The 18934-nt window shown below is 44.7% G+C and overlaps 1 pseudogene; it reads right to left on the bottom strand.

Annotated features, from left to right (window-relative positions):
• Positions 1–2642: 2642 nt before the first annotated feature.
• On the bottom strand, positions 2643–2760 carry LOC124790621 (annotated as a pseudogene).
• Positions 2761–18934: the final 16174 nt, after the last annotated feature.

Below are 18934 nucleotides of genomic sequence, written 5' to 3'. Positions count from 1 at the left end.
GCGCGTTATGTCAAATGTCAGCCGGCTCGTCTGAAATCAAAATTGAGTTGACGGTAGCGAAGTATATGAGATACTTTAGGAATTGCACCTCGCTTAAGTTATTTGGACCATAGGAAACAAAATGGCGGCCATTTGAAGAAATAGGGTTTTTTTTCATCGATTTTTCGACTTCGTCGGCCAAGTAAAAATATTCATAATTGATGGATCGGAATAAAAGTGGTATAACTCCTAGACAATTTAGTTAGCTTTGTTGGAAACAAAGAATCATGCCAATCGGTTCAGTAGACTTGAAGTTACTACACCATTTGATAAAAAAAAAGTCATTTCGAGAAAAACGCGTTTGATGTTTGACTAAATATAAACGCAAAATTATGCAACTTATGTTCAATCTGCTATTTCGGGTCCCTAAACTAGTCCTTCCTCTTTCTCATAGAGGGTGTTGCGGCCACATGTAGTAAGCGTTGCTTCACGCAGTGGAGAATGGCAAAACAAAGGCACGCCGGCGACCGAGGCGTTGCGAAGTAAGTGCGGCACAGATAGCCTTGCTGACAGTTGCAGTCTACCAACAAGCTGACGCAAGGACGCACACAGACCGAGCGCCAAGCGAAGCCTGGAGAGTGCTGAGTAAGGAGAAGTGAGGACAGCACGCTAAGTTACACTGCAATATACTGTGGGAGTAATAACAAGAAGCTGCCACCGAGGGTAAAAAACGTCCTCCTGCCGGATATAAATAGTGGAGCGCAGGCAGCAACGGACAGAAGCCATTAGGAAGCAGTTAGGATCTGAGGACGGACGTGATCCGTGTCCGAATGTTCAATCTTCGTAGGTGACGATTCCGGAAGTCTATTCCAGCTCGCAGGAGTCATCCGTTCGTCGCCAGATGTCAACTTCAGCTCTGGGGGTCGGCCCGAGTTCGGTCGGCACCATGGCTCTGCTAACTACAGCGAGAACTTCCAGCAGGACCGGCCGCAGCGCGGTCTTGGTCACAGGTAACCAGGGACTGACGCCCGGACTTCACGGCAACCCGGCCACGCCGCGTGGTCCGTCCATGATGGGACCTCGCGGACATCGCGACTGACGGCTTCCCAGCCGCCAGTGCAGCAGGCGTCGGCAGCTGACATCACGGCGACGCGGCTGCCGAGCGGCGACGAGTTCATCTCAACCACAGGGCATTCTGACTTCAGTGGAGCACTGGTGGCCTGAAGCTCCGAGTGCGATCGGTTGCACACGTTGCGCCCATTGTCGGAGAATCTACACAGCAGCAGCCAGGCGGAAGGATCTGCAGAGCTGGGTAGCAATGACGAAGGAGAAATTGTAAAGAAATTTCAATAAATAATTGTAAAACTCCATGCTGTCTCAGTCTTTGGCACAGGCACTGTGTTTGCTGGTAACAAGTACTGCAGAAGTCGTTACAAGTGGCATCTGTCATAACCAGGGTGTTCTGCTCGATCTGGGCCATCCTGCGCTGCTCCAGAGCCGCTCGTATGGTCGGTGACAAGCGGTTTTCGGTCGCTTGAATTCGGTCGTCGTCCGAATGCTTGGCAAAATGCGTCGAATAGAGACCCAGGGTGGCGTCCATTGTTGTCATGGTCTTCGGAATTGCTGAATACCCTTCGTTGAAGCTGCTCATTGCCAGTCCACAGTCTTTGCACCAGAATGCAAATGCTTGGGGTCTAACTTCCAAACACACGCGTTCAAACTTACATTTGAATTTTGTGTGTTTCCTCCCAAGCACCGATACAATAACTCTTCCTCCTAAGGGGCCTCGTAGATCGGATGAATCACTTTTTGAACTTCTTTGGAGAGCGGCTGGTCGTGTTGATATTCGTCCAGATGTCCGGTAGCCTCTGCAATGCACCACTTTTACCAACTAGTTTCCCCAGCCGGACAATTTTGGAGTTGTGTGTGGACATCCGTCGTACACTTGTGGAAATACGTTGCCCAAATTGCCTTCTTCATCTGTTCCACCGAAATGGAATGCCGTCGGATTGCCAAGCTGTGGTACGTTGTAAGCTCCTTGATCACTTTATCAGTAAGCTTCCCACGTCCTTTTCCTTCGATGCCTTTGTTTTGTTTCTTCGCATTTCTAAGTCGCATGCCCATTCTTTTCTCTACGTGTCCTACGCATTCTTTTTTCTCGATGATCGCATCTGGGTACGGGTTCAAATCAACGAGACCTCTGAAAGTTTTTGTATCACCGTCCCTAATATAGTACTTGTACTTCACGCCGAATAACTCTTCCTAACGACAAAACATCTCCTTCACGACGTCGACCTCCATTTACCCCGCGCTTCCGGAATAATTCGCGCTCGTTGTTCTTCATGAGGCTCGTACCATTTTTCATACTCCGCGGGATCTAGTGACGCTCTCTTATCACAACTCTGACAGAACGATGACTTTACTTGACAATCTGATACTTCCTTGGAATATTTGCCGATTAACCACTCCATCTACAGGCCACAAGTGGTCCATTAGGACCCTCCGACCGCCGTGTCATCCTCAGATAAGGATGCAGATAGGAGGGGCATGAGGTGAGCACACCGCTCTCCTGGTCGTTATGATGATATTCTTGACCGAAGCCGCTACTGTTCGGTCGAGTAGCTCCTCAATTGGCATCACGAGGCTGAGTGCACCCCGAAAAATGGCAACAGCGCATGGCAGCCTGGATGGTCACCCATCCAAGTGCCGACCACGCCCGACAGCGCTTAACTTCGGTGATCTCACGGGAACCGGTGTATCCACTGCGGCAAGGCCGTTGCCAATATTTGCCGATAAGCGAAGTTATTCCGAAGAATGAGGAAAAGCCGCGCTTCTGCCATAATCCATCCCCTGACTGATAAATGCGTTCGTTCCTGACCCGTCTGTCCGTTTAGTTCAACTTCCTCAGATCACAGCAACGTACACATTTTCCACGTAGTTGTAGTACAAAGTGGTAGAGGACCTTTCTGACACATCCATGAGCCCACAAAATATGTTCACGCCACGCATACTTTGTCCAAACAGACGCATAACGAACGTAAGGCGATGATTAATTTCATACGACTGGTTCGCCGTCGGAGATGATTTGACATGACGTACGGGACACTTGCATCGTATAGTCAGCTTGAAACCACGGCCTCTTTCACTGTTCCGGGTAAATTTGACGTCACCGTTGCATGTCTTGTACTTTAATATTGTTGGTAAAAAGTTGAAAACTGCCAAAAAGTTCAGCATCACGTAGGAGAGTCCAGGATCGATCTCGATGTCATCGTAGTCAGTGAATTTCAGCTTTTTCGCGGATGTGCTCACAAACGTAGTCTCGTGTTCGGCCATGAGCTGGTACCCTTTGAATTTCCTCGGCCTCTCGATGGAGCGATGGTATCTCCCGGGTTCTGGCGGCATTTTCGTCGCACTTGTCACAGGTGTGTGTTGTTTACACGCCGGGAACACAGGCTAAAGTGATCCAAGAAGAGAATGTTACGTAGGAATCTATATCGCAATATTTACCGACGGTCGGTAAATGAAGTAGACACGAAGCGCCATCTAGCGATCACCCGAGTCAGTTTTAGCCACGGGCAAGCACATAGAATAATTTTTCGCGGTTACAAAGTCGAAATTTCCGAAAAAAAACTGGTGCGCAAAAAAGGCCGATTTCAGGCAGGTGCATTTTTTTGTTCAACCGCGAATAACAAACATTCCCGTTCCGTATTCGGAAAAACCGGTTCAGGGGTGGATTCTAAACACTTTAATGGATCTAAAAAGCAATTTAAAAAATGGATTTTTTGAACGAAAAGATAGTAAACCTTCCCTTAACTACGTCTATTGATCCATATAGTAACTGTACCGTGTAACCATAATGAACTTACTGAAGTTGGACTCCTTGCAAGGTAAATTTTAAAAGCGACTGATTGATTGTATATTGGAAGGACAGATCTCCTACTTTCATCTGGTGATGACTATTGAAACCAATGATGAAGTTATTAACGTAAAAAAATAATTCTGTAAATTAAAGCGCGACAAACATATAGCAAAAGGGTTTTCGGGTTGTGAAGAGTGCCTGAATCGGATTTAGGGAAGTGTTGTATCACAGAATACATTAACTTCCTTCAAAGAGACGACCTCTGAACAGTGATAAAATAGCTTTTTTCGACTGATTGGCTTTAAATTTGATCTTGGTGGTCATTCACGTAATCGGTATCTTCAAACGAACTTTGACGCTGTGAGTCTGACCGACGATCATTTAAGATTCAAGAGGTATTTGACGCGAAAGTGAAGAATTTTGAAGAATAGTAACTCCTACAGTTTCTTATCAGTTACTGACAGACATTTACGACAAATGTAATCAAATACGATATATTTGGACGTTACGCAGCGGAACTGTGAAATAATATCTGTGGTGAAGCGAATTTTATCATGTCGGTGTGTCACTGTTTTAGTACAGCGAAAGATTATTCTTACGCGACAAAGACAAATTATTAAAAATCTAAAAGGCAGTCCATTCTCAATGAGGTAGATAAAACGAACCTGTTGTATACATATTCAACAAAAAGTGGAATGTATTTCCGGCAAAGGAAGATATAGAATTATTTACGAAGACTTTTCGCATGAAGTCAGTCCCGCCGATAAACAGAGTGGTTTATAGTATGTGAAAGACTCTTTCAGAAATTTTAATGAAATGTCGGCACCTCTGAAGGAAGAGTGCAAAATGTTACCTTGTCCTGAATCTACCGACATGTCTTTGTAACTGACGACAGAGAAGTTTTCAGTTATTAAGATTGTATAAGAAGAGATGGCGTGACCAGTGGAAGATATTGTCACGTTTAGTGATGGGACGGACCACCTCAGTACGGAACAATAATTGATTCTAAAAATTGTTCGCCAACTTCACTGATTTCGTGCTGCTGACAATTACTTTTCTTAATTTATTAGTACGCTTGTCAAATTTCGCGGATCATTATTGCATAGTAAGAAAACGTAAGGGATACCTTCCTGACACAATTATAGTATACCGTGCAGCCAAGGTGTAGTGTCCACAGAGAAAAAGCCAAGTCTTGTAAGAAAATTAAAAGTTTTAAGCAGTGCAGGGAACTATACGGCAGGAAATTACCCGCTACGCACGGGCTACAGGCTATGTACACAGAGTGACTCCGGGGCAGCACACTGTACTTCTGCCGGTGACAGGCATAGTTCCAAACGTGCTCCACGCCTGTAACGACGATAATCATCAGACGGAAATTCCCCGGTTAAGAGGGAGACTCAGGAACAGGAAGGGTAGAGAGAGATGGTCAGTGGTAGAGACACTTATGCCTCATGAGAAGCCAACGATTTGCTTAGGACGCAGAGTGTGATCGTATAAGGGCAGACGCCTCTCTCCCTGTACCCAGCTTCTGGAAAGATATTGAGGACAGTGCACAATCAGAACCCGACAGGCAGAGGCACGTCATTGCCCCACGTCGTGTCAGGGAGAGGTGGAGGCAGAGAGGTACCTAAACAAGACTGAGGAGATGCAAGCTCCCAGGGGAGTGAAAAAAGAGTGGGCTGAGGTAAGAAGAAGTCAGAAGCTACAATCCAGTCAGGACTAGTAGCTGCAGACGTAGCAGCACAGTTGATGAATTCGTATGCGTATAGTTTGAGAACTGTGCGTGTCACAACGTGGGCATGAGAATTATTAGTACAGAAAGTTTCATGTCAAAGAAAACGGTAGGGTGTTATCCGTTCACTGCCTCTGTAATAAGACTTGGCGCCTTTCTAGATGCAGTTCCTTATTGAAAAGCAGAGCAGTGTCTGAAATGGATTCTGAATAAAATTGAAAGTTGTAAAGCATTTCTAGTTGAGGTTATTTCAGTTACTACAATTTCTATCTTTTGTAATATGGGATAGCCACGTCAAGACTCCCTCTCACATAGGCCAACCGGCTATTTCACTTCCCACGAATCACGTTGCCTAATCGCAGACAATAGCCTCGTTTGTGATGGGACAAAGGGATCTATTGTACGTCGATTGGTTCTAGCAAGCAGTCCGGGATTATTTACATAATCCATGTTAAAACTAGCGATGGGCTCTTTTGTCTGTATCTGGAATCCTTCGTCACCTTGTAATGCATCGTCTATCGTTGACAACTCTTCGGAGTCGTTGAACAATTTGGAATTTTCGCTGCAAGCCATAAACGGAACGTACATTTGAAGAGAGTGTGCTGGAATGATTGATTTATTCATGAAATTACTATGGCGAAAGTGACTGTTTTTGAACAATTTTGCATGACGTATATTCATATTCTTTTTTATTCTCTACGATAAACACGAAAAAAAAAGAAAAGTACACCGCCGGCCTTTGAATCCATACTGCCGCCCTGCTAGCTGTGAAGCTTAGCCGCTGCACTACGTTCGCATAGTCGAAATATAGTAATCAGGACAGGATGCTCTAGGACAGGATGCTCTACAACCTACCTAAGAGCAATAAATATTCTTTATTATCAGGTCTGACGTTCCTTGTTAGACGGGAACTAAGCGACGCCTGTCACTAATCAAACTACGAAACGGCAGCATGGGGAGGACCAACAGCTTCTCGTCAAGGCCAAAAACTTACACGTGAATCGGCTAATCAGGTTACAGGGGATACGAAACAGGCAATTTGACATACACATCCTAACGCGAGCCAGCCCGCAGCGACATACAATGCGAGTAGCAGCAGCAGCAGAAGAAGAAGAAGAAGAAGAAACGTTCAGTGAACCTACATGAGTTACAAGGAAATATTCCTTTTGTAGTGCTTGTGGACAGCATAGATAAAACATTGATAGACAACATTCGATAGCAGTCGCCAAAAAACTCAGACAGCACGACGGTAACACACAAAACAATACACTGAACATTTCATCATCTGGAAGAAATAGAGTTAAGATTCAGACAGTAAGCTCTGATCAGCTTGGAAGGAAGGTCTGCAAACAAACTAGAAGCTTAGATATACAAGTTATTAATAACAGCACAAGGCGTAACACGCAATGTCGGTAAAATAATACCAGTAATTGAGTGTGACGTGTCGGTAGTGACGATAAAGGCATTTTAAAAGAGGACCACGCGAGGTGAGGCAGACGGGAGACCCCAGCCAATATGCGTAGTTACATTCAAATCCCAGCAAAGCCAGTGCTAAGTTAACATCATGATCTACGGTAGCTAGAAAAGCCTTCATTACTATGGCTCGAGTGCTCCAGTTCTATAACGGTTTTGGCTACGAGCGTGTTCGAAGCAATGCACTAGCCAAAGAAGAAGCTGTAACTGAGCTCGTTCGCAAAGCATTAACGTTATGTCCAAAAAAAGCACTTTCTCTCTGTATTCACTGCCATGGTGCTCACAAATTCATGAGTAAAACATGCTCTGAGTACTTAAGAGCGGAACGCTGTGGCCGAGCGGTTCTAGGCGCTTCGGTCCGACACCGCGCTGCTGCTACGGTCGCAGGTTCGAATCCTGCCTCGGGCATGGAAGCGTGTGCTGTCCTTAGATTAGTTAGGTTTAAGTAGTTTTAAGTCTAGGGGACTGATGACCTCAGATGTTACGTCCCATAGTGCTTAGAGCAAGTACTTAACCATTTCAGACCCACTGGCTACAATTGTGTACATTAAATTTTACTGTCTCTCAGTTGGAACAGAAATATTTTTCCCATGTAAACCTCGTGTACATATTTGTGAATGTTTAGTCTTTTATATCATGTCACCGTAGCAGTACGCAGTGGATTGTGACCACCAGATTATGCGGAAGTCGTTGGTTAGTTATATTCCAATGTTCTTATGAATAGTATTATTTTTGTTATATTGGGTGGTAATTATTGCATGACCAGCTTATTCATTACAACAGTGAATATTTGAAAATTAGTTATTTTAGTCCATAAAAAAAAGCCAAGTGTACAAAGTATATTTTGTTAAGGGTACATATTTTTGTATAAATCTTGCATCTAAAATCATAAAAAAAAATCACGTAAAAGCATTACAGCATGAAATAAAACTTTTCTACCGCCAGAAAAAAATTCAGGTGTGAAAGGGTTAAGACGAGAAGAAACTAAGCATAGAATGGGTTACAATAACAGCAGTTGTCAAGAGGCTCGTGCACCATACGAAAACAGACAGTACGCAGACATGACGGCAGTACAGCCGACCACAAGACAGGACCGTAAAATACGCTGACCGAAAAAAATCGTAACACCTAAAAGAAGTTGTGCGACATAAACCAAAGGTGGTAGGCGTGTTTCTGCCTCTGGAAGATGATATACGTTCAAATTTTGCAACAATCTCTTACGACCAAATTTGTACGTCATTCTCGTGAATCGACCTGTTGTGCTAGCATTCATGAACAGTATTCGAGGGAGTGTTTTCCAACAGGATAACGCTCGCCAACATACCGCTGTCGTAATCCAACATACTCTGCAGAGTGCCGTGTTGCCTTGGCCCGCCAGAATACCAGATCTGTCTCCAATCGAGCACATACGGGACGTCATCGGACGACGACTGCAGCACCATCCACAACCAGCACTAACCTTCCGTGTATTGACCGACAAAGTGCAACAGGTATGGAACTCCATCACAGGAACTGGTCTGGCCCTGAACAACACAACGCATACACGTTTGCATGCATGCATTCAACATTCTGACGGTTACGCTGCTTATTAATGTACCAACATTTCACATTTGCGATGGTTTATCTTGCGCTTACATTAACCTGTGGTCTTGTAAAGTTAATCATCTAAATATGTTACCTGTAGAAAAGTATTCCCGAAATTTCATCACTCTACATTAATTATTTTTTGGTATTGTGATTTTTCTCCCGCCTTTGTATTTGCGCCACTGCCAGTGCCGGCGGTGGCCGCAGCAATCGTGGCCACCTCCAACAGCCCGGCGGCCAGTGTTTACACCGCCATCGCTGCCGCCGACGAAGCGTACACAGGACTTACAGCCCCTCAGCGTGCACGTCGACAAGTAACAATAAAGGCAACACTCACTGTGTCAGGCTAATCAGTACCCAGCAGCAACATTACAGAGAAATCTAAGTTCTTCCCAAACTCAGCATATCACTACGAGTGAACAAACGGAAAACCTCCTAAATAGACACACCTACACCTTCATACTTAGGAGTCTGCAACAAATTTCTCCAGTCGGATCGTGGATGCTCATGCCGTAGCAGAGAGTGCTGAACACTGTGTTACTGATCTGGTCCCTTCAGTTCTTTTAAATGATGACGAAAGTTGTCAAGCCTGATCGATCTACGTCTACACCTACCTATATACTACGGTCCTTGTAGGATGGTACCACTACTAGTCATTCGCATCCTGTTCCACTCACAAATAGAGCGAGAGAAAACCGACTGGCCATGCGGTGTAGCCGAGCGGTCTGGGGCGTCTAGCCACGGTTCGCGCGGTCACCCCCGTCGGAGGTTCGAGTCCTCACTAGAGCATGGGTGTATGTGTTGTCCTTAGCATAAGTTAGGTTGAGTAGTGTGTAAACCTAGTGACCGATGACTCATTATTTTGGTCCCATATGAACTTACCAATTACCCCAAAAACTACTGCCTACATGCCTTTGAACGATCCCTAATTTCGCTCCTCTTATCTTCATGGTCCTTACTCGAAATGTACGTTAGCAGCAGCAGAATCGTTCTGCTATCAGTTTTCTGTTCCGATACAGTTTTTCTCTCAATAGTGTTTCGCGAAAAACACGTCTTGCCATCAAGGATTCCCATTTCACTTCACGAAGCATCTCTGTAATATTCGCGTCTTTACCGAACCCACAAATAACAAATCCAGCGCCGGCTGGTGTGGCCGTGCGGTTAAAGGCGCTTCAGTCTGGAACCGCGTGACCGCTACGGTCGCAGGTTCGAATCCTGCCTCGGGCATGGATGTGTGTGATGCCCTTAGGTTAGTTCGGTTTAATTAGTTCTAAGTTCTAGGCGACTGATGACCTCAGAAGTTAAGTCGCATAGTGCTCAGAGCCATTTGAACAAATCCAGCGGCTCACTTCTGAACTGTTTTGATGTCTTCTTTTAGTCCGACCTGCTGGGCATCCCAAAAATTCGAGCAGTACTCAAGAATGGGTCGCACTAGTGTTCTACTACCGTTTCCATTATAGATGAGTAACGCTTTTCTAAAATTCTCCCAATAGACCAAAGTCGATCATTCACCTTCCCTACTACAATGCTTGCGTGCTCGTTCCATTTTATATCATGCTCAACGTTACGGCTACATGTTTAATCGACGAGGCTGTGCAAAGCAGCACATTATTAAAGTTGTATTCGAATAGTAAGGGATTGTTTTTCCTACTCATCACGATGAACTTACGCTTCTCTACTTTTAGAATCTGCCATTCATCACACCAACTGCAAATTTTGTCTAAGTCGTCTTGTATCTTCCTAGAGCCACTCCATGACGACGCCGCACGCCACAGCGTCACCAGCAAACAGCCACTGATTACTGCCCACCCTATTGCACTTCCATGGGCACTCTTGAAGATACCCTTGTCTCTGATGAACACTCGCCGTAGAGGACAACATACTCGGTTCTAGTATTTAAGGAGTCTTCCGAGCTACTCACATATCTGGGAAGCTATTCCGTATGCACGTGTGTTCGTTAACAGTCTGCATTGGGGCACCGTCTCAAACACTTTCTGGAAATCTAGGAATATGGAATCTGCCTGTTATACTTCATCCAAGATTCTCCGAATACCACGTGTGAAAAGAGCAAATTAAATATCGCTCGACCGGTAGTTTTGAATCCGTGCTTTTTTGTGGACAAAATTTTTTCCATCTCAAGAAAATGTATCGTATTCGACCTGAGAATATTCTCAAGGATTCTGCAGCACACCTATGTTAAGGGTATAGGTCTGCAATTTTTCGTGTCCGTTCGTTTACCGTTCTTATATACAGTAGTAATTCCTGTCGCTTTGAACTCTGCGCTGGGCGAGAGATTCGCGATAAACGTAAGCTAATTAAGGGGCCAATGCCGAAGATTATTTCTGTAAATCAAAATAGGATTCCATCCGATCTCGACGATTTATCTGTTTTCAACTCTTTCAGTTGTTTCTGTACGCCAGGGATGCCTATTTCCCTCTTCTCCCTGCGGTAGACTGTGCGACAGTCAAATGGTGGTACGTCTGTACGATCGCCTTGCGACAGTTAAATGATGTTATGCCTTTACGTCCTCCTGCGCGAATGATATAAGCCTTCGGCCTGCTTAATAGCGATTTTACGTAGCACCAGAATTACCTCACGTCCTCGGCAAGATCTTTTGCTAACAGGATGGTAAACGTTGAAGAAAGTGTGAACTTCCCTGTAGAACTTCTAAAGTCTTTGCAAGTACCAGGAATGCCATTTACACTGCCTTCGGCTTAAAAATTACACCTCCGATCGCACCACTCAAAAATCTCAACTCAGCATATCTGTGTAATGGAAACAGGACGATCCTCAAGCCGAACTTACAACTAGACAGTACAAAGGACACACACTATTTATTCCCAGAATACCACTGCTCTCTAGTGAACTGCCGTTCCAATTTAAAAGAGTGCAACTTCCTAACAAGTTAGCCTACATTTTTACAGTTAACAAAGGTCAGGAGCAAAGTTTAAAATATTGCGGCATCAACTGCAAAAACTTACGCTTCTCTCGCAGTCAACTTTACGTAGAATGCTCTTGAGTAGGAAATTTGAAAAACTCCCGGGTAACAGAAAGAAAAATGTTGTTTGTAAACAAGGATTGTAAATGGCTAAATAAAATTTTTTAGCTCTTATGCTTTAACAAGTACTGTAAATAGTTAGAATATGTTTCCAATATTTTTTTTTTACCTCTTATACTTTAAAGTTTATCCTTTTATTCCAGCTATCACACAACCCTCACACTAACCCCCTGAGGGAAGCCGGGTAGCCCCGCTAGTCTTTAAAACAACAGGTAGGTAAACGTTGCCTAACACAAAAAACTGTGATAATGAGTTTGAAGAAAGTTGAAACAAATACTGCACTGCATAACAATTCGCTACCGCTTAATGGGAGATACATGGATTTAGGAGGGGTAATGGCCGGCCGCTATGGACGATCGGTTGTAGGCGCTTGAGTCCGGAACCGTGCTGCTGCTACGGTCGCAGGTTCGATTCCTGCCTTGGGCATAGATGTGTGTGATGCCCTTAGGTTAGTTAGGTTTAAGTCGTTCTAAGTCTACGGGACTGAAGACCTCAGATATAAAGTCCCATAGTGCTTAGAGCCATTATGAGGAGTAATGGCAAGAAAAAGTGATGGGAGGGTTAGACAGGAGGGGGTATTCCGTTCTCAGGGAGTGAGAGTTTGTTAAAATTGTACTGTGAGAGGATGCAGAGAGTGTGTAAGTGTGGAGAGGGTGGGATGTATTGACACAGGCGTGGCAGCATAATAGTATTTGTGATTATGTGAGAAACTGTGGGGTTGTCGGAGTCGAAATCGTGGGAAGTGTCGAATATAGAGAGACTATAAGTTTGGGCAGTGAAGTGGGGAAAGGTGATGAGTTAATTAGGGATTTTTGTGGGGGAAGGTAGGAAAGTTCTGAAATTTAGCCGACGTGCAAGACGTTCAACAAAGATTAGTGGGAACTGATAGCTTTACTTCAGGACTTCCCCTCCCCACCGTCTCCCCTGACCTACGTCGGTTTGACAAAGATTTGGAAACACGGCGGTAAACGCAATCGTGAACATAAATTCCGATGTTAATGAAGCCTGCAAGTTGCCCTGTTGTATTTGACCACTAACGGCACATATGCAGTGTTCTCAATGCGTTGCGAGTGTCAGTGTGGGTAAGAACAGTGCTCTGTGAAGTGAGGGCATTGTGTCGGTGATAAGTGAGTTCAAAGGTGGGCAAAGTGTTTGTGCTCGTGCGGTGGGCACTGAGGTAACGGCAGTGTCTCGTGTTTCGAGAGACACCGTATCGAAGATTTAGGCCGCATACGGGGAAAGCAGAAAAATGTCATGCACTAAGTCACAACGCAGACGAGTGCGTGTTGACTGCTCGTGGCAGGTGGTCACTGAAGAGGATTATGAGGAAAAATTAAAATAAATAGATAAATAATGAGGTCGGCAGCTGCAAAAGTCACTGCAGAACAGAATGTCGAACTCGCGAACGTTGTTAGCAGAAAAACAACTGAAAGGGAGCTCCACTATTCCAGACCCACTCGTTAATGACGCAATGGTGACGAAGCCATGAAACTTTAACTATGGAGCAATGAAAGAAAGTGATTTGGCCTGCTGAGTCTTCCTATGCACTGTTTCCAACCCCTGGCCGAGTTTAAGTCTGCGGAGTGAAACACGGCTGAGGTTCGATGACGATTTGGTCAGCGATATCGCCGTTTTCTATGGGGCCCTTATTTGACCACTTTGGCTGATCACGTCCACCTCATGGTGCATTGTTTGTTCCCGTGTGGCGGTGCCGGTTTCCAAGGCGACCAGGCCTGTGTTCACACAGCTCGTATCGTCCAGCAGTGGTGTTGAGAACACGAGGGTGAATTGGCGCATCTTCCCTGGCAACCACAGTCCTTAGTTCTCAATATAACTGAGCCATTGTGGTCTACTTTTTAGAGAAGAGCGAGTAATCGATATCCTCCTCTATCACAATACGTGAATTCCTATTATTTTTCGGGAAGAATTGTGCAAGATATCCTTGAAAACGGTACAGGATTTGTACCGGGTGATCAAAAAGTCAGTATAAATTTGAAAACTTAATAAACCACGGAATAATGTACATAGAGAGGTAAAAATTGACACACATGCTTGGAATGACATGGGGTTTTATTAGAACAAAAAAAAAACAAAAAAAAAACGAAGTATTGCTAGACGCATTAAATATCACTTGCGCGCGTCGTTTGGTGATGATCATGTGCTCAGCCGCCACTTTCGTCATGCTTGGCCTCCCAGGTCCCCAGACCTCAGTCCGTGCGATTATTGGCTTTGGGGTTACCTGAAGTCTCAAGTGTATCGTGATCGACCGACATCTCTAACGATGCTGAAAGACAACATCCGACGCCAATGCCTCAACATAACTCCGGACATGCTTTACAGTGCTGTTCTCAACATTATTCCTCGATTACAGCTGTTGTTGAGGAATGATGGTGGACATATTGAGCATTTCCTTTAAAGAACATCGTCTTTGCTTTGTCTTACTTTGTTATGCTAATTATTGCTATTCTGATCAGATGAAGCGCCATCTGTCGAACATTTTTTGAACGTTTGTATTTTTTTTTTTTTTTTTTTTGTTCTAATAAAACCCCATGTCATTCCAAGCATGTGTGTCAATTTGTACCTCTCTATCTACATTATTCTGTGATTTATTCAGTTTTCAAATTTATACTGACTTTTTGATCACCCGGTATTTATCCATTCCGAGACGACGGGAAGCTGTTTTCAGTGCCAAGAGATTCCAACCGCGTGTTATGTGTGGTAACGTGTCGTGTTTTGCGTGTTTCTGGGTGTCGGCACTCACCGGGGGTAGACGCGGCCGGTACTGGTCCAGCGGGTCGCCGCGCCGGCCACCCGAGGCCGCCAGCTGCAGCGTGGCGGTGGGCGGCGCCGGCCACCCGCCGCCCCGGAACTCGGCCGTGAGGCGGCGCGCCTCCAGCCGCTGGAGCAGCCAGCCGCAGCCGCCGCCCCCCAGCTCCTCCAGGCGGCAGCGGAACGCCTGCAGGGCCACAGCACGGCAGCTGCACTCCGCACTGCTCACAACGAACCCCTCGGGTGCGACGTCGCAGTTTTAACCTTTACCAGGTGTACCGGTATGAAATGTGCGTTAAGATACAAATGTGTCGATAGGGAACATTTGTTGTGAACGAGCCTTAATTTTTTTTGTTTGGTTGGTATGACATCTGTCAAAGATATTTAGTATACGTCAAGTCATGGAACAATCATCATATGTTTTCTTCGTGTTAACAATGTCGAATTTTGTACCAGAAAGTGGTGATTTGCGGAAAGCATTAATTTTTTGTTTTCATTTGCAAAAAAGTGCTGCAGAGTTGCATCGAATGCTTGTCGAGGCATATGGTGATCATGCTCTATCAGAAGCAACATGCGAAAGATGGTTTCTACGGTTCAGAAATAATGATTTTTATGTAAAAAATGAAGAACGTGGAAGACCATCAAAATGTTCTAAGACGCCGAATTGCAAGCAATATTGGATGAAGATGATACTTTGAGTCAGAAGCAAATGGCAGCAATGCTAAATGTTGCACAATAAACAATTTCTGACCGTTTGAAAGCTATGGCAAAGATCCAAAAGTGTGGAAAACGGGTGCCACATGAATTGAATGAAAGACACATGGAAAACCGAAAAACCATTTGTCAAATTTTGCTTCAGAGACATGAAAGGCGATGAAAAATGGATTTATTTTAAGAATCCTAAACGGGAAAACTCATGGGTTAATCCGGGACAACCGTCAACATCGACTGCAAAACCAGATCGATTCGGTAAGAAGACAATGCTCTGTGTTTGGTGGGATCAGAAAAGTGTGATGTATCATGAGCTTCTAAAACCCGGTGAAACTGTGAATACTAATCGCTACAGACAACAAATGATCAATTTGAACTATGTATTGATCGAAAAATGACCAGAATGTGGCAGAAGACATGGCAAAGTAATTTTTTTACACGACAATGCACCTGCATACAAAGCAAAACTGGTTCAGCATACAATCAAAACACTTGGCTGGGAGCTGCTATCACACCCACCGTATTCACCAGACCTGGTCCCTTCCGACTACCATTTGTTTTCACCAATGGGACACGAATTGGCTGAGGAACAATTCGATTCATACGAAGAAGTCGAAAATTTGGTGTCTGATTGGTTTGCCTCAAAAGACGAACATTTCTGTTGGCGTAGTGTCCACAAATTGCCAGAAAGGCGGTCAAAATGTGTAGAAAGCAGTGGTCAGTACTTTGAATAAAATGTTTTTACTTTTCAATTCAAAATTAGTGTTTTCAGTTTCACAAAAAAACGCTCATTTCATACCGGTACACCTGGTAGTAAGCCTCATTTGAAAGTGTTGTGTTAAGAATTATGACAGGAAAAATATTTGCTGCTAATAACTCGCCTAGAGCATCAGGAGGGCGACGGAAAATGAGTGTCCGTGAGGTCCAGACATCAGCCTTCAGTGAGATGTATGAATCACACTTCACAAAATGGACGTAGTTCACATTCAAGAAATTTTCAAAACAAACCACTAACTTGCACCACGAACACCGAATGAAAAATGCCGCGCCACCGTGATCACAAAGGTTCGCACCATCAAGGTAGAAGGCGAACGCCTTGGGAATTACAAACCGTGCAGCACGTTCAGCTAGATGTCCAGTCTTACAGAATGCATATTCAATCATGTTGATGTAACCAGATGATCAGACTTGATGTAATCTCATGGCATGCAGCTGAATGCGAAACAGTCTGTCGTGTAGATTATCGTGAAACTGGGTACCCTTTAAGGCATAGCTGCAGATAGTGCGATAATATGTTTTGTTGGCACGGACGTTTATCCGGTGGCTGAATTTTTCCAGTCGTTCCAGGTGGTATGAACTGTAGTGTCACACACTTTTCAGGAGGGATCTTTTGCTCTAAGGGAGAATGACTTTTTTTTTTTACTCAGACCAGGAATAAAGGAAAAGCAACTTATTTTGACCGGCTAGTGGTCAAGAGTAGTCCTCATTCCACAGTTGGAGTTGTCCTATTCCATTTTCCCACTCTCGCTTGCTGTGCCGTAAATACGGCCACTGCCCTTGCAATATCACGAACACGAGAAAGAGTCATAGGGGGCAGAACACCTTTAACTTCCCGCAGCACAATAAATAACTTTCCGGCCAACTTACCATCCAGATTATGAGATCTCTCTCGTTGTTGTTGTTGTGGTCTTCAGTCCTGAGACTGGTTTGATGCAGCTCTCCATGCTACTCTATCCTGTGCAAGCTTCTTCATCTCCCAGTACCTATTGCACCCTACATCCTTCTGAATCTGCTTAGTGTATTCATCTCTTGGTCTCCCTCTACGATTTTTACTCTCCACACTGCCCTCCAATGCTAAATTTATGATCCCTTGATGCCTCAGAACATGTCCTACCAACTGATCCCTTCTTCTAGTCAAGTTGTGCCACAAACTTCTCTTCTCCCCAATCCTATTCAATACCTCCTCATTAGTTACGTGATCTACCCACCGTATCTTCAGCATTCTTCTGTAGCACCACATTTCGAAAGCTTCTATTCTCTTCTTGTCCAAACTAGTTATCGTCCATGTTTCACTTGCATACATGGCTACACTCCATACAAACACTTTCAGAAACGACTTCCTGACACTTATTTTGACCGGCTATTGGTCAATAGTAGTCCTCATTCCACAGTTGGAGTTGTCCTATTCCATTTTCCCACTCTCGCTTGCTGTGCCGTAAATACGCCCACTGCCCTTGCAATATCACGAACACGAGAAAGAGTCATAGGGGGCAGAACACCTTTAACTTCCCGCAGCACAATAAATAACTTTCCGGCCAACTTACCATCCAGATCTCTCTCGTAACATCTATAATTTCCAGGGTTTCTATCATGTACATTTCCTCTTCAACTCCCGATTGGTCGAAGTTGAATACGAGCTCCTTACTGAACGATTGGATAAGTTTATCTCATCTACAAAGGAGCTGATTCAGTAGTTTACTGTTTATGGCGAGATTTGTTTGAAATTTCGTTATCTTACGTTTTTCAGTTCCGTAGCACTTTTTGAAGCTACGCAACCATCCACGGCTTCTCGTGAAATCACTGTATGTCGCGCTCCAAGTTGAGGCGCATTACGTAGTAGGTCACTATTATGCACATCCTGTATCGAACATCCTTGAAATGCGCAAACAGAAATTTTTGTTAACAAGTGCGTCTTGTCCTCCCTTGTACGTCCATAGATTTTCTTACGCACTACACGGTCATGTTGCTGCGGTCTTTTTTGAAATTTGTTCACAGGTGCTTTTTATTATGTTGTGGATGATCTTCCACTAACGTAATTACGTTAGCGCCCGCTCCTTAGACAACGATTATCCTTTACTGCGTTTCACCGGAGAAGTGATTTGTGGCTCCCTGTCCGACAAGGATGATTTTGTTTGTTTTGTTTAGCTTTAGGACGCAAAAACCAACTGGGGTCATACGCCCCCGAATCAAAACTACAGAACACGAACACAGTGAGGAGTTAAACGACTATACGTCAGTCCCAATGGACAGAATAGGAGATAGCGAAAAAGAGGCACGGGGAAAACGGGCTAGAAAAAACGCTATACTGAAATGGACGACTAAAACTAAAAAACTAAATGGCCTTCGTCATATTGCATCGGCGGATAAAAAGTAAAACGCAGTCGACAGCCCGCGCGTCATTCGCTAAAACGGCTTATAAAGCGGACGGCAAACACAAGCTGGAACGTAAATTGTTAAAAAAAAAAGGGCATTCGAGTAGGAAGTGGCGGATAGTTAAAATTTGCGAGCAATTTGTATGAAGTGGTGGGGTAGCGCCACTTAGCAAATGACGATGGCTAAAATGGCAGTACCCTATATGCAGCCGAGTTAAAATAATCTCCTCCTGGCGGGACGACCGAGAGGAGTTCGTTCAGTGATCTGGGAGAGGCTTAATAAGCCTAAGCCTATTCCCGTGAAGGGAGGACCATTGGCGATGTCAATGGGACACCACCACCTGATAGACGGCAATGCAGAGATCGGAGGGTATATAGGAACTCGCGGGCTGAGGTACGAGGACTGCAGCCTTGGCAGCAGCGTTAGCAGCCTCGTTTCTTGGCAGACCGACATCACCAGGGGACCCACAGAAATATCACACTGGCTCCACGAATAGTGAGCAAGTGACAGTTTGCCTGTACCTGCTACACCTTTAAGAGATGAGCAGTGTACAACGCACATAGACCTTGGAGGGCACTGAGTGAGTCTGAGCACAGGACACAACTGGAAAGGCCGT

The sequence above is a fragment of the Schistocerca piceifrons genome, chromosome 3 (assembly GCF_021461385.2).
Source record: "Schistocerca piceifrons isolate TAMUIC-IGC-003096 chromosome 3, iqSchPice1.1, whole genome shotgun sequence".
NCBI classification, from domain to species: domain Eukaryota; kingdom Metazoa; phylum Arthropoda; class Insecta; order Orthoptera; family Acrididae; genus Schistocerca; species Schistocerca piceifrons.
This window is presented reverse-complemented; position numbering and strand designations above follow the sequence as displayed.